Source organism: Manis javanica, chromosome 6, assembly GCF_040802235.1.
Source record: "Manis javanica isolate MJ-LG chromosome 6, MJ_LKY, whole genome shotgun sequence".
NCBI lineage: Eukaryota > Metazoa > Chordata > Mammalia > Pholidota > Manidae > Manis > Manis javanica.
In genome coordinates, this window is record NC_133161.1 from 133860769 (window position 1) to 133877923 (window position 17155).

Genomic DNA, 17155 nt, shown 5'->3' on the forward strand with positions numbered 1-17155 from the left:
AGAATGAGATACAATTATGAGATACAAGAATGTGATATGATAGGATAGAGAGGAACCTTAATATGAAAAAGGTACTTCTACACATCCACCCTGAATGCTCTCCAAGTTCAAGTCATATCCTCCTGTAAGTTATTAGGTTGCTAAGGCCCCTGGGAGAAAACCCCTTATGATAAATTTACCGGAGTAACCTCCCCAGGGAGAAGAGTATCGGAGTAATGAAGGTACGAGCAACAAAACCAACCTGAGAGATGAGAGTTTGCAGCGCACAGAGCTAACAACACGGAAATCCTTTGCTGGCACAGAATTCCGCCTAGTTTTAACAAAGGGACGCCAGGTAAGTGCCCATGTTTGGGAGGGGTTCTGGGTACAGAGCAGTAATCAGCACAGAAATCGAGAGTCCGAGAGAAAGGCACAAGGGCTGGGGTGGCGGGGGCGCTTCTCTGACCCTGGGGACGCCATGCAACGCTCACACGCTAGACACGCAGCCGGAGCTCCCGGGGGTTCAGGGTTCCCTTGACACCGTAGGAGAGATCTGAGCGAGCCAGGTGGATGGGAATAAAAGAAAACAAAGTTGTGTTAGAAATCACCAGCATGGAGGAAGGGGAGGAGGACAGGTAGAAGAGAGAAATCAACCGTGAAAAAGAAAAAGGGAAATAAAGCCAGACACATATAAAGCCTGTCAAATCTCTCGGAACTGCAACAAAAGCATAGGAGAGATAGCTTCTCTTTAATGAATGCTTTGATTAGCCTCAGTTGATATAATAATTATATAAAACCAGAGCAAGACAGAAATAAGATGTGTTTTTCTCTCATGTAGCCTGTAACCTTTGTGACTGGTTCATTTATTTAAAGAAAGAATAAGGCCCTTCAAAACAGAGGCATATGTCAGGAGAGAATGGGTTTTCTCCTCTGACTTACGTAGGAAACTGGCAGCAATGCCTGCATCCCTCTCCCTCTCTCCTTAGAGGGGCTGATCTGCCAGCCCGCCGCTCTGAAGGTGAACTAGTGCGGGGGGTGGGGGTAGCTCCCCTCCCACGCTCGCCGTCTAACCTCCCAGGCCAAGTCACTGCCTGGAAGGCTCCCTTTCACGCCTTCCCTACCCCAAGCCTGTCTCCCTGCTTCACTTGCTCTCCCACCCATCTGCACTTAGTCGGGCATCCCCCACATAATACGAGGCCTCGTGCCGCTGGAAGTACTGACTCGGCTCATCTACAGAGGAGGAGAGGTAAGCACATTTTTTTTTCAGGATGATACTCCCCCAAGCACGTGCTTTTCAGAAATAGCAGGGGAGCAAGGTGGTTGCCATGGGAACAGAGGTTACCACACAAACAGGAGTAGCACATTTCTCCCAAGGGGGCATGAACAGTGCGGTGTCCTTGTGTCTGCCACCATCAGACCCTCTCCCAAAACTCTGTTTGTCTGAAAAAGAAGAGAGTCCAAAGTGGTGAGGGGTTCGTCCCTTCCTTCCTGACTTCCATATTTCAGCTGAAGTCTGCTTGAGCCTCGGGTTATGAGCGTGACAGTTCATCCGGGCCTGACTGATTCCGGGTCTGGAAAGAAGGGGAGAAACTATGCTTCTCCATGCAGTGTTCTGAGGATTCTCTAGACTGGTGATCTACTTGAGCTACAAACTAATAAAAGCTGATAATGGCACAAAACAAAGCAGCCTCCCATCACACCTCCCCTGGCTGGTTGGCATGCAGGCGCGACCAGTGGAAACCTGGGATGGGTCTAGAGGGTGACACCTCTAACTGACTGTTTTGGCCTCATAGGGGCCCTTCCCTGGCCCACTGCTGGGCTGTGGCAGATATGCTAAGACAACAGTGGGAAGAAGGTGGAGGAAAGAAGGGCTCATGGGAAGATGGGATGAGAGGAGGTCTACAGGGTGAAAGCAGGTTTTACTCAGCTGGCACACCGCAGTCATGTTGATGGACAGAGTCCGAGATTGGGTCTCTTTAACACCAATTGACTTAAAAATAAATCAGTCTCATTTAAAAAAAATCAGGTTTATGGAAATAAGAAAGCCAACCAGTAATTTGGTAAAATGCATAAAAAGAAGTGGTTGATTAACAAGCATTCTCTTTGCAATGAATGACTTGGGGAATGATGGCAGCCCCAAGAAGCTGACCCCAAGTGCAGCCTGGCCTGAGAGGTGGGGCGAGGGAGCCGTAGGGAATGCAGCAGAGCTGGAAGCTTTTCCCCTGCCACATGCTGGATGCTGATTTATTGGGACTGGAACAATTTGTCTAAAGCTGTAATTTTAACTACCTCCGTGCTGAGCAGCCAATCACAGGGCTTGCTCTACGCAGCTTTTACGAGTCCCCATAAAAGCAGCAAAATGAAAACTCAGGGGCCCTTAAAATATACTCCAAGGGTTTCTGCAGTGCAATTGGAGGCTTTTATGACTCCTGTCAGGACTTTTATGACCCCGTAAAACCAGGCAGCAGCCTGGCCTGAGATGAAAAGTGGCCCAACTGTCTTAAAGTCTAAATGCTCTATACATTTACAAGGCCTCAAGGAAAGGTAGGGGGATCCCCACCAGGGGTCTGCCTTGAGTGAAGGCAGGGTGTGTGCGGGTAGAAGGACTGAGGATTCAGGGGAAGCCAGGGATGGAGAGCAAGGGGAGAAGGGGACAGACATGGGAAATACGTGTGTGCAGGGCCTTACGGTTCTCCAGCTCTTCGGAGCACCAAATGCTCAAGTCCCAGCACTAGTCAGCTAACTCATTGGGTAGCGAAGGTTTTACAGATTCATAACTAACGGGGCTGTGGAAGAAGGCGCCTTCATTAGAAAGATAAAAAGGAAGCTGCCAGGGACTCACAGGCTCCACCACACATTTTCGAGGACATCTTCCCATTATTACAAAACCTGAACTACAGAAAGGAAAAGAAAGACTGAGAGAGAGAAAGACAAGACACCAGAAACCCAGCTCAGAGCCCTGTACGTGTTCCATGCAGTTCAGAGAAAATTTGTCAACTAGGGTAGGACATCCCTGTACCAGCTGGAGAATGCCAACCCTGTAGGCTCCCACTCCTCAGCCATCCAGGCCCCTTCTGGGTCAGTGTGACTGAGTCCACCAGCTCCTGTCCTTGATCTGGAACTGTCAATCAGCCAGACTTATGAGCCAGGCTCTGGGTGTACATGTGCCTATGCAAAGCCAGTCATCCTGCAGAAGGTGCAGGCAGGGACTGGGAGAATGTGGCACGGGTGTTCCAATGGAAGCACATGGGGGCAGGGCAGGGAGCTTGGTGAGCAGGAGTCTCGGGCCTCCAGAGAGGGGCTGCTCTAGCCCCTAGGCATCCAAACGCAGAGCCTGCAGAAGGCCGGGGAAGTGAGGACGCTGAGTGCAGACCTCAGAGAATCTAACAGAACAGAGACAAGGCTGTGCTGAAATAACCCCATGGCATGGGCCACGGCTGCCGTCCTACCTCCAGAATGCCCAGGTCAGGTGAGGGCCGTGGTGACACTGGCCATGTTCCCAGACCTTGACTGACTGTTTTCTGGGGGGGGTTTCCAGGTTGGAGAAGACAGAAAGGTAAGAAAGCAAGAGTTAGGTCTGGATGAGTTACTTCTGGGTGGAGTGGGTCTCCCCATCTAGAGGGGAGGTGTGGCAGAGCAGGGGAGGCCACGAGTGAGGAGGCCGAAGCACACCCAGGGCGCTGGGCTGGCCTGGGCACCACAGGAGTGACCCAGACTCCGTGTGGCTCCTCTCCAACAGCTCCTGTGTCCAGGATGTTGTAAAGTAAGGGAAACGAGGGTGCAGACAAAGAGACTCCGCTGTAAATCCCAAGACCGCACCATGTGATGCTGGCAAGTCCTTAATCTTTCTGAGTCTCTTTTTTCTCATCTGTAAAGTGGAGATTGGAAACAGTTGCTCCATCTGGTCACTCTAAGGATTAAAGGAGGTAAGGTGTTCAGGGCAGGATTTGAGCAGCATCCTAATGGGTGCACAGGAGTTTGCAGTGGTCAAAGGAGGGCCATGGCCCATAAAGGAAACCCTCATAGTAGCAGCGGATGTAGAAGAATAACACATGTCTTAGGTACAGGAAGAGGCCTGTTATGCCTAAAGCATTGGCTTCTTGCAGGGAAGGTTTATGTGTTTAGTCAGTCTCTCAACAAGCATACAGATGCTGGCTGGGTACCTGCTGTGGGCCTGGGAGACCACAGCATGTGAGACCAGGAAAGGTGGTGCACTGCCTGCCTGACTCCCAGCCTCATCCAGTCCATTCCCCTCGGAGCAGTCAGTCATCTTTTCAAAGCATGAACTTGCCATGTCACTATCCCCCAAATTTTCAGGCATTTGCTGCCGCCCATGGGAGAAAGTCCAAATGCCCTGACACAGGCCTATGAGGTGTTGCACGACCTGGTTCCTGGGGAGTCTGACCAGGTGCCCCCTTAGCCTCGGTTGTTCTGCTTGTGCTTCTCCATCCTCAACTCCATCTCCCACACACAGTGCTCTCTGCCGCTCAGGGTATTGGCACTGCCATTCTCCTCCCTCTAACTTTCATCTGCCTGGCTGCTTCACATCTGTCCAGGCCTCAGCCTAGACGCGGTTTCCATGGAGAAGCGTCCATGGCAGGCACCACTCAAGCTAACTGAGACGTACAGTTACACGGCCCCACCCCTGCAGGCACTTCTGTCCAGCACTCACTAGGTTCTCGGTTCCTGTTCTATTTTTTGTCTACATGAGAGTGTCAGAAGCCCCTCTGGAGTGAGCTCTGTCACCACAGGGCCCAGCTCAGTGTGAAAAAATAAATTTCTGGTGAACTGTTGAATAGACCTAGATTGGAGACAAATTAAGAAGGTCTTTCATGACCTGCTAAGTTGTTTAGATGGTAACCTGTAGTTTGCATGGAGCCACCCACGGACATAATAGAAAGATCACTGTGGCCCCATGGCTTCGTCCTAAGGGGGAGGATGGGTTAGAGAGCAGGGTTAGAGAGGACAGGTTAGACAAGGCATGGAAATGTGCATATTTCAAAATGCAACCTACCACAGTGGCAGCACGAATGCAGATGAGAGATAAAAGTCATTCAAAAATAAACTCTGCAGACAGTGGGGAAGAAGGAGACATTTCAGATGATCCTCAGATACCCGACATGGGTGATCAGGTGGACAAAGGACTTAAGAATACGAATTCAGAATAAGAAGCTGGAAATGGAGTCCAGTGTGGACCTCGTGAAATATGAGGTACTTGCGAGACATACAGATGAGAAACACCCAGCAGGCAGCTTGAGGATTAGAGCTGGTATCCAGAAAGGCCAGAACCATAAATTGGGGTGTTAGTGGCCCAAAGGTAAAAACTATTGAAGTGGAATGGAATAGTCCTTGGTGTCTGCTTAGAGACAGAAAAGACCAGTGGGCTTACGATAAACCCTGAGAAATATAAGCATTTACAAAGCCACAGAGGGGTTGCTGCCTTTCTTAACACACATCTGCCAACACACCAGCCCACATTAGCTGGTCCTGTTTCTGTGCACTTAGTGGTGATATTACTCATTGTTGCACAGGAAGTTTAATAAATATGCCAATTTAATAACCTTTTATTGGGTGCCCACTTGTTATAAGTATTGAGATATCCCCGCTTAGGGCTCGCATAATATCTGTATACCTCCATCAGAGCTTATCACTTTCTATTATAATCTTTTTATTTGTCTTCCATTAAATTACAAGCTCCTTGAGTCAGAAAGTATGCATTTCCAGACTCCCAGCCCTGTCCACAGAATTGTTACTCAATGAATGCATGAATGAAGTTTACCATTAGATGGGGAGGATAGATGTATGAAAATAATATTAAAGAATAACACTGTTCTTCTCAAGGCCATGGTTGACTTAGTGCCAGCTAAACCCAGTGGATATTTTTGAAACTGATGTTTCTTATCATTGGCTAATTCTAACTTCTTTAAAATATTTCCTCACCTTTTAATGACTCTGCTGTTTCTTGATTTATATTCTACTTCTATGTATGCATCTCCTTTGGTGGCTTCTCCTTCCCAACCTTCTAATTTCCCCTTAATTTCTGGTGTCCCAGAAAATTCATAGACTTATTTGTCCTTAAAAATTATATCCAACGTAGGAAACTTCACACACTATCTTCACCTATCATTGGTAAGCAATGCTTACAAAAGCATCATTTTTGCCTCAGAACTCCCTCCTATTCAAATGTATCCTGGACTTGCACTGTTAGAGGCCCCGTAGGCACTTCAAATACAAAACGTCAAAACTCAGCTTATCATCTCCCACCCCAAATGCTCTCTCCTCCTCTAGCACCTCATTACTTCATTACCTGTTCCAAAAACGTGAGAGCTATTCACGATGCAGTCCTTGTCCCGCAGATGTAACTGATGAAACAAACTGCCCGTTCTGCCCTCTAATTATCGCTTCTCTATTGCATTACTCCTGCCTTGATAAGATCTGTTATCCCTCCTGGATGAATGTATGTAATAGACTCTTAAGAAGAGTCACTACACTCTCATGTTCTTCTTTCCAAATTATTTTCCAGAGTGGGTGTAACTGTGATGCCAAATCCTGCAGAGGTTTCCTCTTTAATTTGAGATAAAATCTAAATTCTTTAAAATGGTTTCCAATCTGGCTGGGCATTAGAATCACCAAACTTTTAAAAGGCAGTTCCCAGATCTCACCTTAGAATCAGAACATTAAGCAGGTAAGGCCCAGAAATACCCTGGGGTATGTCTCCAAAACTCCAAAAGTTATTATGATGTGCCCTATCAGTGGATGGGCATTTGGGACCCACTTATATAATAGGCATACTTTGTAAAATTTTCAGTCTCGTTCTCTGGAAATTTCCACTACAACCACTCCCCCTGCAGCTTCACGGTCACAAAAGCACTGTTCATACTGTGCCATCTAGCCACAGGCAAGGTGGGGCAAGTGTAGACATCAGACTCAAGCTGGCCAAACTGATGCCCTTTCAAGGAGAATTTGTAAATGAATTTGAGACACTCAGTCTTACTGGGTGTTTGTATATGTAAGATACAACATCTCAGATGATGGTCTTACCTTCAGAGTCACATCATGTAGACTGGAAAACTAGATAAGCAGTTCTGCATAAGGAGAATAAAGAGCCCAGGAAGAGAAGAGCAGAATCGGGGTCCCTATCCTCTGCAGCAGTCTATTTCTGAAGCCCAGCTGTAGCTCTTGTATTTGTATTCCAGGAGAACATCCAATATTTTCAAGCAACTTTCCTTTCTTGCCTAAGCTAGACTGAGTTGGTTTCCATACATAAGTCCAACATCACAGAGATTAATAAACACAGACCGTAAGTGCTTCATGCATTTGACTTCCATCTTTCCAGCCTACTGTCACCCTCAACCTTTCTTCTCCTCCCAGTCCTGCACGCTTCTACTATACTTTGCTACTTATCGTGATGGCTTGTACCCGATGCTTCCTCCTGTCTTCCTGTGTGCGTGCTAAGACACGTACACCGTATCTTGAATGTCCTTCTGCCTTCTTTTTATCTGGGTAGTTAACTTTCCCATCCATGAAGATTCATGTAAAACACCATGCCCTCTAGAGATGCTTATCAGGATTGTTTAAACCTAGAAAAGTGATTTCTCCCGTGTCCACAAACGGCTTGCTCTTACACTTCACTTTGGTTTTATCACATGCAATTTTTGGTTGATTGTTTCCTCTGTTAGATTTAAATCTGTAGGGGAAAGCCTATGTTTGTCATGTTGGCTCTCTATCCTTCAGCACAGTTCTGGGCACAAAGAATAACCTCACTTAATATTTATAATGGGGCAAAAGTCATCATTTGATTAAGGAATCACCTCTTAATAACCAATCAATCAGAAGAGGGTGTCAAATGAAGGAAAGCAAAAGTCAGAAAAGTGGCTCTCTATGGCCTGTAATGAATCAGTCTCTGACCTCTTCACCAGACCCTCTTTTATGGAGCTGCAGTTCTCATTTAGGCAATATAGTTGATGGAATATTTTCCCCATCTTAGGAAAAAGAAAGCAGCTCAGATGGAAAATTTTTTAAAACTGTGCTTCCAGAGCATCTCCCTAAGATCATATAACTCATCTTTTCAGCAAGAACTCCTGGCAGGAAGGGTATTGCATCTTCTCTGTAGTACACACTCCAGTACTAAATGTATAGCAAACATGAATCGACCTGAAGGAGTCATCGAGTCCATTTATTGTGCAGTATTGGTTTCCCTTGCACCTGAAGTCAATGTTTTTGCTCAAGTTAGAGAGTGTGTATATCACACATATACAATACGATTTATCAGGAAACTGGGTTTAGAGCCCACCCACTCTAAAACCAGACAGATTTCAAATGAAATACTCTTTTTTTTTTGAGTAGAGCATGCATGTGGAAAATAGTTTATAGAGCTCCATTCCTGCCTCATAGGAGACGAAAATGTGATCCTTTGCTAGCTCAGACAAAATCCTCCATGCTACATTAGGCTTGATAGCAAATTTTGTACTTGCAAGCTTTTATCAAAACTGTATATCTGAAATCTTAATAACGAAAGAAGGTGGATTATGTTTCTCCTGTCTATGCAGGTTTACATCAACAGAATCAGAACTAATTCCTGACTTGAAACACAGCAGTTTTAGCTGGATTCATAAGAATATTCTGTTAAGGTCCTGCTAAGGACTGAAGGAACCTGACATTATACATGCATATATACATGTATATGCCAAAATGAGAATCTTAACAAGATTAGCTAAAAATAATTATCATATCCATGGATAGAGAGAACTACCTTGGTTCAGTTTTGGTCACCTTAAAGAATGTAAAATAGATAAATGCGAGTTTAAAAACAAATTAGCCAGAATCCCATATCTGTAGCATTTTCATTTTTTGTTTCAGTTTCTGACATCATACAAACACTCACACATGTAGCAAGACCATGAAGAGTATCAGATTTAGATTTCAGTTAGAAAGAAAATCAAAGACTTTCTTTTTAGACTTCAGTTTAAATTTAGAATTTGCCATTTACTAGCTATGAAGCTTGAAAATGTTAAAAAAAAAAGTCTTAGGTTTTTTTCTTTTTTTTTGCTTATAAAACAGTGAATAAAATCTATTCTGCAAAACTTATGGTTACTTTAGAGGATCAAAATCAATATGAGATTGATTCTTCTACCCAGATTTCAACACTCCAGCTATATATAATAATAATAATATGGTGTGTATGCATATTTTTTAAATTTTTCTGAATATTTTGCAGCTTCTCCCAGTGAAAGAATTGTACATTTCACCCCACTGACATAAGCCTTGGCCATTTGACCTGCTTTGGTCAATGTAATAGGAATAGAAATCTCATGTGTCACTATAAAATGGAAGCTATAAGAGACATTATGTGGTTCTGCAATTATTTTTCCTCTGGAACTAGACCCATGTACTAAACAAAGCCTACCCCTTCAAACTTTGGTATAGGAATTAAATAAGTGTGAGTGTGTATGTGTGTGCATATATCCATGCAGGCACGTCTATAAAACACACACACATACAATAAAAATATAAACATATTATGTATGTATATATATGTGTATGTGTATATACATATATATATATACACATGCACAGTTGACTCTTGGACAACCACTGTTGACCAGAAGCCTTACTGATAACATAAACTGTCAATTAACACACATTTTGTATGTTATATGTATTATACACTGTACTCTTATAATAAGTAGAGAAAAGAAATTGTTTTTCAAATCGTCACAGATATCCAAAAAATTTTCCAATACATTATCAAAAAAAAATCTACATAGAAATAGACCAACACAGTTCAACAATTCACATCTGTGTTGTTCAAGAGTCAAAAGTATATATGTAAGTCAAATGGTCAAGTCTGATGTCAATAAGGAGAAATGTACTTTATATATTATATAATATATTAGATACAGATACAGAGAGAAGAGAACACACACAGAGTTGCAAGCCACTTTTGAGCTTGTAAGCAACTGACATATAGGGAATATTTGTTATTCCAGTATAACTTAACCAAAGCTGACTGATGCACCTTAGAACCTCTCCTAACTAATTTTCACTTAAATACCCTGCCAGATTAGCTGATGCTATTTACTCTATTCATACTGAAAGCCCAGAATTATTAGACTAATTCTTAATACTTAGTTCTGAACCTACAAGTTAGGTGAATAATTACAAACAATCAGTTTCTTTTATGCCATGTATAGCTACTGTAATTTCATGAAGAGTAAGTTAAACACTTTGGAAAGACTTGATAAGAACAAATCACTAAATAATTGTTGTTGAACTTTTAAAATCAATGATGAAATATCTATGAAAGTGTTTTATAAATTATAAATTCCTGTGTTGATATATACCAAGTTGGTTGATAACTACCTTATCAATTAATATACTTTTGAGAAGCTACTTTTTGTAAAACACCATGCTGGAGATAATATGAGGCATGTAACATAGGACTACCTTCAAAGACTTTCAGCCGAAAGTATTGTAAAGGGGAATCAGCAGCACCATATTCAGGAATATATCCCAGTGACCGATCATAGTTCCCATAGTTTCCATAGACTCTATTGTATCAATTACTAAAAAACAAAAATGGTGCAGAATATTCCAGACCGACTATAGCTAGATTTACAGGGTCAGAAAGGTGATGTGTTTCTTTTCTATTTATTTTCTGTTTATATATGTTAGTTTATTTAACCATTCCAAAATAATACAGTTGATTATTATAGGCGTAAAATAAGGAAATGACTATTGATGCTTTTGGTATTAAGATGTAGTCATCTAAAATCTACATAAAATAGGGGGCTTTGTTTAAAGCCTTCTTAATCAGAAGTCTTGTTGCCTACGCTCAGCTGCCTAACCTCCTCTGCTGAGAATCAATTCAAAAGACCCAGACAACTGTTAAAACGAAGGTATTGCCCAGTGAGCCACACATATCAATTTCTCTAAGGAGTCCCTGATTTAAGTGGATGAGGCAACTTTCATTTCCCTGACTTGAGTAAAAAATGTCTGGTTTAAAGCCAAAGAGGTAATGACAAATCCCATAAACCTACCTCACCATGTCTAGAACCATCATTTACAGAGAATGCTGTCTACAAAGAGAAACCACCACTGCTAATCGTTATGTCATCAGACCACAAGGAATAACCCCATTTTAATTTATCAACCCCATTTCAAGCTAGGCAAAAGGAGACAGCAATACTGTATCACCAGGATGTCCAGCATACAGCCAAGTAAGAGATATACCAGTTCCCCCAGGACAGTGGAATATTGTTGGATACCCTCAGTGCAAAGGGTTCAATGCCAAATCAGCTTATGGAAAGACAGATTTACTTACACATTTTCACCTTAAAGGTGAAAAGATTTCTATATGTTTCCAGTACTGAGCACACTGCCTAGCATATAATGAGCTCAGTAATTAATACTTCTTAAGTGAATGACAATGACTGATCAATGAGCTGATTATCCAAATGAATACAGAAAGCGCATTTTGACTTTTCTTCAGTTTCATACTAAAAGGCCAATCATCTGTATTATTTGATGAAGACCTAAATCACAAGAGTACTACCACCTGAAATGGTGAAATTTTTATTACTTCAAAGATTTTCTTAATCCTAGACCTTCATTCAAGGCCAAGTTCAAATGTTACCTTCTCAACAAAGTCTTCCTGAATCTTCAGTACGAAGTCTACGGCTCCAGATCCTTTCAACACCAAGGCACATGATAAAGAGCAAACATTTCCAAATCTATTTTGCAACCCATTTATTTGCTGCAAAACAGTTTAATGGGCCAAAACCAAATTAAGAATTGGAGTGGGATAGAATGGAATAGGATGGGAAGGAGCAGAACAGACGAAAACAGAATAGAAAATATTAGAAGGGTTCAAAATAGAAAGTACTTCTGTGTGACTGTGTGTGTACATGCAAAAACGTGTGAGTGACTGCTTGTATGTAGCAATTAAAATATGTTCATTTCTATGGGTGGATATGAAGAAGTTTATAAATCACCAGTATAGACAAAAATCCAGACAGACACTGTTTGTTTCCAACAGTTGCTAGTTACATATCTCTGGACAAATGACTCTGCTTTTTAGAACCTTACTTTTCTTGTCTACAAAAAGGGGACTTTGCCACTTGTTTTCAAGCAAAATTTACCTTTTCTGAGCGGTGTCCCCTCCACTTCCAATATCTCACACATCTCTCCCCACCTTGGACCCCAAATGTTCCTTCTCTCTTCCACACACACACACACACACACACACACACACACACACACACACACACACACACACAGGAATATTATTCCACCTTAAAAAAGGAAATCATGTCATTTGCAAGAACATACATGAATTGGGAGGGCATTATGCCAAGTGAAATAAGCCAGACACAGAAAAGGAAGTACTGTGTGGTATCCTTTATATGTGCGACCCCCCCCCCCAAAAAAAAAAGCCAAACTCACAGAAACACAGAGTGGACATGTGGTTGCCAAGGGCTGAGAGGTGAAAGGTTGGTAAAAGGCTACAAACCTTCAGTCAGGGGCAATAAATTCTGAGGGTATTCTGTATAACAGGGTAATGTGAAAATTAATAAAGGAAAACCTCCCTAAAATGGAGTCAGGAGGTCAGAAGGAGGAGTACCTTCCATACTACTGGAGGTCAAATGCAGGAATAATTGTCAGTTATAGAACCCAAAGAAGAATCCTAAGCAGCAAAGAATCATCAATTACAAGTCCCAACAGGGAAAAGATAGGCACTGCATCTCCTAAAGAAACTGACTACACTGCAGCTCAGCAAATGAGAAGCCTCATCACCCTGAGCTCTTACTGTTCCACCCGGAACTCTTACTTTTAGACTTTTTTGGGGAACAACCCACCCAAACTCCTCTTTCTTCTCCATAAAATAAGGTTGCTTTCCTTTGTTGGACTTCCCTAAGGTGTTACCCTAGCTTGCATGTCCTGAATTGTAACTTTGTGCTATTCCCAAATAGAGCCATTTTCTCTGGTAAAATAACTGACAGTTCTATTTTTAAGATTAACACTACCTATAGTTGATAACACTGTACTGTATAATTAAAATTTGCTATGAGAGTAGAAATTAACTACCCTCATCAACAAAAAAAAGGTAAATATGTGAGGAGATGGAAGTGTTAATTAACTGGATGGGGGAATCCTTTCACTGTGTGCACATATATCAAATCCTCACCTACGTTTTAAATGTCTAACAATTTTATTTGTCAATTATAGCTCCATAAAGCTGGAAATAATTAACCAAACTGAAAAAATAAAAAGAATGGATGGTAAAAAAAAAAAAAAGGAAACATTATAAACTAGTAGAAATGGGATGGAACAAAAACATTTCCTTAATAATTCTTTCTATAGTGGCAAAGTAATTTAAATCTGGAGAAAGGAAGATCAAGCCTTTGTGAAAAGCTCACTTAAAGGCAGTTATGCTTAAAGAGGATGTAAAATTCAGCACAACAGATGACTTTCATCCAATTCCTCTTCTGCTATTTTATGTTAATAGCTGACAGAGACATGCCCCAGGGGCTGCATCTTTAGTGGCCAAAGGACCTGTCAGGGTTGATGCTTCAACTTTGGAACAGTTTCCAATAAACCAGATGGGGTTCTTTGGAAAACAGTCTAGGTTTCCTGAGAGATGTTTCTGATTCAAAGAAACATCAGGCCCAAAGAGATACAAGGTCCTAAGCAAGGTCAGATTTCAAAGGTCCCCAATTCAGAGCAGAAATAACTTTAACTATGTGCTCATTTATTCTGTGTGTACTCGGATCTCAGTGGCACTTAGGAGGCTGCCTCAAGTGAGGAGAGTGCTGAGGACTGACACTTACCTAGGACGTGTTTTATCATGATAGGCCCTTTACATAGCCTATTTCAATCCTTACCACAATCATGTGCAGTGGATATTTGTGAGAAGGACTGATGGCTCTGCACCACAACTTGCTTTTTCTTCCACTCGCGCATGTCTCTAGATGCCATCCCTCAACCTCTCTTGCAATTATGTGTGACACTATGACTCAGTTCTGTCTGACGGAATGAGGACAGAAGTGATCTACAGTTTCTCAAGCCTGGCCATTTAAAGCTTCCTTCCATGTCCCCTCTGTCCCCAGACAAAGGTTGACACTCACGGCTAACATGGCTGTCACAAGTTGAAGGCAGAAAAGCCTCTGAAACGTAGCATCTCTGAACGACCACAAAAGGCAGAGGCTCCCATACTTTATAACCAGTAGCACCACACTGAGTGGCTACATAGTCAGAAATGTATATCCACTGTAAAGTCACACGGATTTGGGGATTTTTTTATTATGACAACTAATTTGACCCTAATTCATATTGAAATTGGTACCAGGATAGAGTTTTGGTATAAACCAAAAAATAGGTACTAAAGGCTTTGTAGCTGGGCAATGGATGGCAATGATAAAGAGTGCGTTAGAAGGCTGGGGACACCTGTTTGGAAATAGCAAAACGTTTTTGTCACTTTTGATAACTTCTGAGGCCAATCAAGTACCAGCTGAGCCTGTGACTCCAGAGGAAACAGACAGGAAGTGCCCAAGTGTTCACGTGTACTAATTACTCCTCTCTGTTCACACTAATAATTACAAGAAAGAGATGAGCTCAGGAAAGAATGTACCAGTTTTCAGGCAGACATTGAAATGAGAGAGAGAAAAACAGAGAGAGGAGAGAGAGAGAGAGAGAGAGAGAGAGAGAGAGAGAGAGAGAGAGAGAGAGAGAGATTCTAGAAATCTGAGACCTCCCAGGTCTGGAAAAGCCAACTAAATCTGGATCCTAAATATCAGAAAGGTAGAAAATAGTCCTAAGTACAAAGGCCCATTGTCAAATACTTTTCAGTTGGGTTAAAGGCCTCACCTCAGTGGCCATCATCCAATCATGGCTACTACCTTCCTTCCTAGGCACTCTTTCAGGTGACCTCAAGGCCGGCACATTAAGTTGAGGGAGAGGGGTATGAGGGCATGAAAGAAGGAATGTAGGCTTAGGGGTATGCCTGAAAACAAATAGAGCAGAAGCCTGTGGCAGTTTTGAAGGAATTGTGCAGCCAAATAAATCCTGAGAACCTGTAACAGTAAAACAACTTCCACGCTCCCCAACATGCACCAACAGAAAACGACTATAGACATCTTCAGCCCGCACAGAGGTGCTCAGCAATGCGCACTTTAGATGCGGTCACAGAGGATACCGAGTAAACAGCTTCCCAGGGGGTCACCTGGAAACAACAAACTTCCTCCTGAAGAACATAATCTGAGTCTAAGCAAAGAATGTTTCCAGCTGCCAGAGTGAATGTATCACCACCCACCGACCAGCAACTGCTTTCTAGCTCCATCCTTCTCTTTTCCAGATTCCAAAAGTTCCTAATATTTTGTGATGTTCCTGTTCTGTGACCCCATTAAAAAGGATACTGGAATAAGGGGTGGCAATCCTTTTTAGTTGTAGGTCACTTTTCCATGAAAAACCAAGTCTAGTCCTGAAGAAAAATAGTAAACATCACCAGTGATCTTAGACTTGATGCCATGGCTGGACTGAATTTTGAGTTGATTAAGTTGGGACTCTGTGGGTTATGAATATGTGAACAAGAATGTAAATGGATATTTGATGAAAATGTTGTAGCTATGATTGCTAGCTCTGCCCATAAATTCACTTGCTGTTTTTTCTTGGCATTGGGCTAGATTCCTATGCTCACACCCTGCAGTCAGGGAAACCAACTGACTGCATTTTAGCTAAAGGAATATGAAGAAAATATTATTATGTATATATACCATTATAACTCTTCAAAGTTAAAAAAAAATGCATACTCCTCTATTCTCTTTTCTCTTGCTTTGGCTAGAAAATAGTGCTCAAGGTGAGCTTGGACACATTCAAGATGGCAGAGCCTTCGTTAGCCTGAGTCCCAGAGTAGAACTCCTCTCCTCACCAACAATCAGAAACACTCATTTTAGACTAAGTGAACAGGACATAAACACACTGAGTTAACTCCATGACATTTTGGTGGTTCATCAGTAGGGTGAGTACTATACCCTCCATTTTGCAGATGTGAAACATGAGGTCTGGAGAACTTAACTTACATAAGGCGGGGTAATTATAAATCCAGGAGCTGGCCTCAAACCTGTGTCTCCCAACTCTAGCATCTCCCTGGCCTGCACCTCACTATCACTGGGCAGTTGAAGATGTACCATCAGTCATTGAGAAAGGGATCTTAACTGGGTTAAGAGAAACCAACCAATCTTTCCCTACTTTCAGATTATTAAGTAGATTTGCTTTTGCCCCTAGTTTAGGTCACAGGTTGTCCTTCACAAAGCATGACTGAAAAAATTATTTTCCTTTGCAAAGTTAAGGAAGAAATGAGGACTTAATGTGAAAAAAATGGAATCTGGATGCGCCCTGCAAGCTAATGAAAACAGCCCCTCCTCCCAACTGCTGATTCCACAAGGATTCTTTAGGTAAATGAAAATCATAAGCCATTTGATCCTAGAAGTTTTTCTGCAGAAAGGCAAGATCAGGTCCTTCCTCTCTGTTAAATCTTGCCTTGATTAAATTGGCTTTTTTTCTAAGTGAGTTTCCAAAGCACTGAGTTACTAACAAGAAAAGGTTTTAAAGGGTCCTAGATTTTAAAGCCACAGGCAACACAGCCTGGGTCTTTTATGGTGTGTAATGAATAAAAGAACCCAAAACACTGTTTTAAAAAAATCATACATCTAAGAATTATAATGATTTTCCCCTTTATTTCTTTCATTTTATACATTCCCCGCTGTTGCTGACTTTAAAGGGCTCGTATCTGTGCTGCAGACACTCTGCTTTTCTTAGGAGAGCCCCCTGGTTGGAAGGACCCTCCTCTCTGGGCAGATCTTGCATCCTGCCAGCTGCTCTTGCAATCCCAGAAGCAGTTGTAACTGCGGCATCTCCCCATGTGCTCCCTACCCCTTCCTGTTCCCTCTCCCTCTGTCCATAGAGTGGCTCATCCTTTACTTCCTGCAGCTCATTTTATCTTTGCCCATCTTCCGTCCTTCCCCTTACACTCACTTCCCAGGCCTCCTCTTGGTCATTTTAACAAAGAAATCCCACACTGGTGAGGATCACAAACTCTTCTCCAATAAGGTCAAGTTCCTGTGCACAAAACAAACGAAAAAGCCTTCCCTCTGCATGGTGACAGCATGATGCTGTCTGA

General features: G+C 42.4%; 1 protein-coding gene across 6 annotated transcripts in view; it reads right to left on the reverse strand.

Annotated features, from left to right (window-relative positions):
• The window catches only part of NTM (neurotrimin), a 929477-nt gene that overhangs the window by 307067 nt on the left and 605255 nt on the right, over positions 1–17155 (reverse strand). The gene's annotated exons all lie outside the window — the stretch shown is intronic.